Genomic DNA, 6649 nt, shown 5'->3' on the forward strand with positions numbered 1-6649 from the left:
GCTACTGAAAGTTATTATGAGAGAGGGAAATATGGTCGTATGCATCTTAATAATATTAAGTTTCCCCTCTTTATGTTGAGAATCTTGAAGTTACTCGTGTTTTATCCGCTTATGCTTGTCACTTTGTTCTTCATGAATTCATTTGTGTACAAGATTCCTCTTCATAGGAAGCATGTTAGACTTAAATTTGTTTTGAATTTGCCTCTTGAAGCTCTCTTTTTGCTTCAAATACTATTTCCTGCGAGTGGATCATTAAAACTGCTGAGCCCATCTTAATGGCTATAAAGAAAGAACTTCTTGGGAGATAACCCATGTGTTATTTTGCTACAGTACTTTGTTTTATATTTGTGTCTTGGAAGTTGTTTACTACTGTATCAACCTCTCCTTATCTTAGTTTTGTGTTTTGTTGTGCCAAGTAAAGTCGTTGATAGTAAAGTTCATACTAGATTTGGATTACTGCGCAGAAACAGATTTCTTTGCTGTCACGAATCTGGGCAAAATTCTCTGTAGGTAACTCATAAAATTATGCCAATTTACGTGAGTGATCCTGAGATCTGTACGCAACTTTCATTCAATTTGAGCATTTTCATTTGAGCAAGTCTGGTGCCTCAATAAAATTCGTCTTTACGGACTGTTCTGTTTTGATAGATTCTGCCTTTTATTTCGCATTGCCTCAATAATAATGGTAATCATCAGCATGTTTCTTGTACTGAATATACTGATTTGGGGATTCATAATCCGTGATACAACGGCGGCGGATGTAACATAGAGCATAAACTACATATACACGTACGCAATTCAGTTGACCATCCAATAACTAATCCAGCCCGCTGATGCTACATATGATCCTCCTATGTACAAAATGTGAAAGATATATGAATATGGTTCTCCTGCACTGCACGACACTACTCAACCTGTGCCCATCTTCTCGGCCGTTAGTGCAGTGACACGTGAGGTTGTCGGCTCAGTCGATGCGTTCAACAGGTAAGTTGGCTTCATGTCAGGGTTGCGGCTTGAATATGTTGGTGCGGTGGCCTGTGGTCTGCGGGCAGTTGTCCTAGGCAGTTTTAAACTGCAGACGGCTGGCCGGGTCGTGCGGCGTTGCAGCTCGAGTGTGAGCGGTAACATGTCTTGGTGCGGCGGCTCTGAAAGCGTTGTGGCATTGATGGTGTTGTTCTCGTGTCGTGTGGGTGACGGGAATGCCATCGAGGTTGGTTGTTGGTGTGGTGAGCTTTATAGAGGTCGCAATCTTGTGGTCTTCGTCACCTATGCGGGGTATCCCGTACGTGTTTGCTCCTCTCGTAGCAGCCTTTGGCCTTTTCTCTTCCCCGGCGGTGGGAGGCCGACAAGTTTTGTTTGTGCGGGTTCTCACGCTGGTGTTTCGTTGCATCGTTCGTATTTTTTTAGGATTTTGCTAGCTAGGAACTAAGTCGGGCTTAGTCAAGTCTATACCATGTGATTACATCGTGATTCATGCATATAAATTACAAGTTAGGTTGTACCTGGATTTTTTTCATTTACAAGTGTAGTCACAATGAGATTTTTTCAGTTACAAGTGGAGATGCAACTAAAAAAATCATCTGAACCGTTAGATTTGCTACATGATTCGTGTTTGTCATCAATTTGCAACATGAGTTGCAACTGAGATTTAATGACATCACACCTGACCGAGAACGAAGTTAGTTTTCAGTCAACTCAGAAATAGTCCCACTCGTATTTTTTCATTCAGCATGTTGTTGATGGGTGTGGTGTTGACCATTTAGTATTGGTTTGCGCTTAGTTTTTCGACACTCGATCAACCGGACAATCTTCTTCTTCTTGATTAATGAAAGAGACGCAACTTTTTATCTGGGTTTAAAAACTAAATTTGTTTATGGTCTCGATGATCGTCGGTTTCCTCTGTGAGGGTCAAAATGGCGATTGGTGGATCTCCTTCGACATCACGCAGTTTGTAAGAGGACGCGTACTAGTGGTTGGGGCGCCCCATGGGGCGCCTCCTCAGAGGTCAGGTGCGGCTCAATCAACAACCCAATTCTTATGTCCATATTCAGTCAATTTAAGTGATTTTGGGCACATTCTCATATCAACATGATATCCTCTCACAAATAACTAAAACTGCCCTTGCGCATATTTCTGATTGATTTTCCAGAATCTATAACTTGACAAAACTTGTTTACAACAATGCTTACCAGAAAACATCACGTACAATTGAGTTTGGTTGATTGAAATACAAGCGGCTAATACGATGGTCCCATGAGTTTAATTTAAACGCAAGGTTGAAACGATGTCTGAACAAATTAGGACACATCGAGTTGGTGGTGTACACTAACAAAAGGAACACACATACATGACAAGCAAACGGAGGTCAGCAGCTAGGCTTGAATTATTATGGAAGGTGGAACAGCAGATTCGATGTATTGCATCAGCAGAGAAGGTGTTCATGTAATCCGGCACAGAGAGAACAGCTCCTTGGTTGTTTCTACATAAATTTGGAATGGGCAGATAATCGAACCTTGTCTGTAATCAGATGAAAGAGCTGATCCATGAACGTACATACACGTTAATTACAAGAACGAAATAAAAAAGAAACAACTACAAAATATTTGCAGCAACAGTATACCTTTCATGAACTGCATGTATTGAAAGTGTGAGCAGCCTCTGCAACAATCATGAACCTGCAACTCATTGTAAGAACAAAAAGCATGGAGCAGATAATAACTTGCCAATTCCCTACTTCCCTAGTGGACAAAGTACATATGTGCCCCCAATAACTGTATAGCAAACGAGCAAATTATAAATATTGTTATCAACTGTATAGCAAACAAGCAAATTATAAATATTGTTATGTGATTCTTAAACAACTCTGTAAGGGAAAAACAAAACTTTATCAGGTGGTGGTAGCGGTAGCCTAAACTACAAGAAACACCGGCAAGAACTCATTCAAAATTCCACTAAATCAAATAGTCCCTACATGATTTCAGACAAGTAAATATCAGATGGTACATACTTTCCTCGATATACACTTTGTCTATCAGCAAACGAAGTAACAGATGGAGAAGATAACATCCACAATTGAGGTCAAATTTTAACTGGAAGATAAGTACACAAGATTCTTGGAGAACATGGCACCAACCACAAATACAGCTAACCAGGACAATGTGTGGTTCAATCTGATTATTTGTTTCTTCAGGTTTCAGCTCAACACTGTTCTTTATTTGAATGTAAAAGGACAGCTAACCCAGGGCAAAAAATATATGGTAGATAGCATTACCATCAAGACGTGACGTTTAGACGACATAAATTTCTGTAAGCATGGGACTAAGAATCAAATCATAGCAATCATCTTGCACATGTCTAGAGACATACCAATAGAAATAAAAAACACCGAAAGCTAATTTGGTAAGGGAAAAGCAAAGGATCTTCTGACCAGTAATTCCATTAAACATTTAAGAAATAAAAACTCAAATTGTAGTAAAACTTTTGATAGATCTAGATATTGGCAATTTTATCTTTTAGGAACGGAGCATCACAACTACAAGAATCAGAAGAAAGCAGAAACAAACACTACAGTACTTTATATTTTACTTATGATTTTCGTTGGCCATCGCCTAAGCAGAAGTAATGTTAACTTGTTTCCTACTTGCTTGAAACATAAAATGTATAATGCTATTGCTCATCTGCAACATAGAGGACTTCAAATCATGTTAGACCCAGGTCACAAAGTTCAGAAATTTTGAGGTTCAGTACGATATCATTCAGGAAAGAAGAGAATTTAAAGCACGACAATATTCTGAAGAAATCAAAACAGTTTCTAACACCACCAGTAAACCATTTTGTCGATGGTTCTCTGTGAACATAAAATCATCACAATAAAAATTTGGAAGTTAATATGAATTTAATTTATAGAAGCTAACGATCAGGCTAACAATCAGTGTGCATTTTGGCATATGACATGAAGTGCTTACAACAAGTGTGCTTATAAAAAGGTTAATCTTGAGAGGCTCACGTGGCGCGCAAGGGTTGGGCCCCTGCCTTGCTTTACAGTAAGGTTCATTGAAGTGCTTACAATTCTCTCTCGCCTCCATCCTAGCACCCATCTATGCCCAGCTGCTTCTCATCAGCTAGTGATTTGCGAAGTTTATGCTCACAACCCAAACACACCAAAAACAGAACCATGCTCACTATTCAGGAGTCATGCATGAAACATAATAATTTCTCCAGATCCTAATCCGATTCCAAAAAATGATTTGATGATTACTAACAACTTAATTTACGACAAAGCAAAATAATAAACAATCAAACAAGTTCTCTGACTGCTAGTTAAGCTCGCTTCCTCTCTTGCGGACACATATGCTAATATAAATTATGACATGTAAGAGATTAACGGAAAACATAAACATTGGAAAGCCAGGTAGATCCACAAAAACAAAACAAAAATTGAGCTGACAGTGTTTATAACATTTGTATCTGGATGTGCCTGATAGACAAGAAGGTGAAAAAGAATAGACCAGACAATTTTGCATATATGTTGTGGGAAGCTTAGAGTCATGTGTACGGTTGAGAAAGTGGCCCTAGCCCGTGCAGCAGGAGCAGCAGCGACGATTCAGTTCAGAGCAATTAATGAGAAGACGTACCATGTGACTATTGTTGCCTTGCCAAGGTAGCCGCCTCCATCTCCGCCACGGCCGTAGACTGCAGCGTGTTGATCCTGCTCCCTACAGCCACCCTTCCACGCTTGAGACCCGGTGCATCCTCACCATCGCCTCATTGCGGTTGCGGTCGCCGTTGGCATGCCAATCTGCACAAGGCATGGACATCATCCATCCATCATGTAGGTTTTATCAGTACTATACCTGACTTCTTGAATGGACATACCAATGGTGCAGCAGGGAAGAAAAGGTATATCAGCTCAAGCTGCACAAGCATCAATAATTGTAAAAATCCTTTTGTTTTCCATTTGTTTTTGCTAATCCAAGAAACTGATAGGGGATTAACTATTTCTATGTATAATCCTCTAAATTAGTTCCTTAAGCCTTTTTCCCAAGCAATTTGGGGTAGGCTACATATGAAACCAACAGAAAAAAGAGACCAAAACAAGGAGAAAGAATTCACTTGCATGAGAGACGTGGACTAATAATTCACTTGCATATACACATGCTCTGTTCGGAATATGCATCAGATCCATCTCAACAAATGCATATCTTCTAGTACACAGAAATCGCATTATCCATAACCAAGTACAGTCTATGTACATTACCACCAGACATGCCAAAATTAACTGAAACTCCAACCTATAATTTGTAGACTTTACAAAAGAGCACCACCAGATTTAGGAAGACTGAGAAAATTACCTCCCTCTATTCAGTAGCATATCATGTAAACTGAAATTTTCCCCAACTTGAAATCACAATGGTGGTTATTGTCGCTAGCTGTTGGCGAATCTCCTGGACAGGCAAACAAAATAGATTAAAATTGGGGAGGTGGAGATCACAAGGAGCACGCTTGGGAAGACCAATTGAAAAGATCTACTCACTGCAGCCGTCGCGCAGGTCCCCATTGTCCACGAGCTGAGGTCGCGTTGGGCTGCACCAGCCTGCGAAATCCAATGAGCTAGGGTTTGCCGTCACTGGCCTGTGATGAGGAAGTAAAGAGGGCGGGCAAGGTTGTCACCACGATCTCGATCGGCATGGTGCATACATGAGAGGAAGATAGATCTGGAGCAGAGGGGAAGAACGGATTGGAAGAAGCCTCACCTTGGCGTAATCTGCGTCAGCCGCGGTCGCCGCTGCTCGACGCCCGCACCCCTCACAAAACAGCGCCCCCCACTGATCTTACCGGCCGTGATGACCTTGGTAGTTGGTATCTTCTCTCGCTCTGCCTATTACTTCGGCTGCAGGTACATCTGACCGCACCATCCTGCATCGAGGGCACCCTACCTGGTCGGCGCCCTTGTACTCCTTCTCCCGCCGAGGGTTGAGCAAAGGGAGCACGGTGACGGGGAGGACCACCAGAGCAAAACGAGGGAGCTTACCGGCGGCGAGAGGGAAGGTGCGACGGAGGAGCGAAACCTACGGGGCGCCCGTGCAAGGATGGCGGCTAGGGTTCGCTGCCATGGTTTTGTCTCCTGCTGCAAAGAATGGACGGTTCGGATTGATCAAGGTTCGACAGCGCATCGGACGGTCCGCTGGTTACTCCCGCAGCGAGCGCTCGCACAGCCGGCGCGAGATAGTTGGCTATCGTGGAGTGCTCTGAGATGGGGCAAACACCCACGCACTTGCTTGTTCTCAATGTCGCACCGGCAAAGCCTGACACGCGTGGACAGCGGCAGCCGGCAGGATCCACAGCGTACTACTACAAGGTTTACTCGGGTTAGATCGGATCTGGTAGTGGTTAAGTTTACCCTAATTACCTACACACAATGCAGGCCCTGCCTGCGTGGACCGGCAGTTCAGTGACCGCGCACTTGTGTTCTCTGGCCGTACCTCGGAGTACTCCGTACTCGTACATTTCCCTATTCTTTTCTCTTTCGCGACGCTCTCGATGGGCTGCCAATCCGCGTGCCGCGCCCAGGCTGGGTTAGGGCATCTTCAACCGCGCGATCCAAACGGACGCGCTGGGCCGTCCGGTTTGGGCCGTTTGGGTGGCCGAG

The 6649-nt window shown here is 43.1% G+C and overlaps 1 long non-coding RNA gene across 3 annotated transcripts; it reads right to left on the reverse strand.

Moving 5' to 3' along the window:
- Window positions 1–2130: 2130 nt before the first annotated feature.
- Window positions 2131–6244, reverse strand: LOC127332267 (uncharacterized). Of its 3 annotated transcripts, XR_007870319.2 has the most exons (6): window positions 5754–6241; window positions 5534–5631; window positions 5352–5444; window positions 4876–4914; window positions 2621–4798; window positions 2131–2536 (listed from the first exon to the last, which is right to left on the reverse strand). It is a non-coding gene; the product is annotated as an uncharacterized lncRNA (long non-coding RNA). The 3 variants fall into 3 exon arrangements; XR_011743505.1 differs by having other exon boundaries at window positions 4876–5444; window positions 5754–6244; XR_007870318.1 differs by lacking the exon at window positions 4876–4914.
- Between the last annotated feature and the right edge of the window lie 405 nt (window positions 6245–6649).

Source organism: Lolium perenne, chromosome 4 (assembly GCF_019359855.2).
Source record: "Lolium perenne isolate Kyuss_39 chromosome 4, Kyuss_2.0, whole genome shotgun sequence".
Classification (NCBI taxonomy): Eukaryota; Viridiplantae; Streptophyta; class Magnoliopsida; order Poales; family Poaceae; genus Lolium; species Lolium perenne.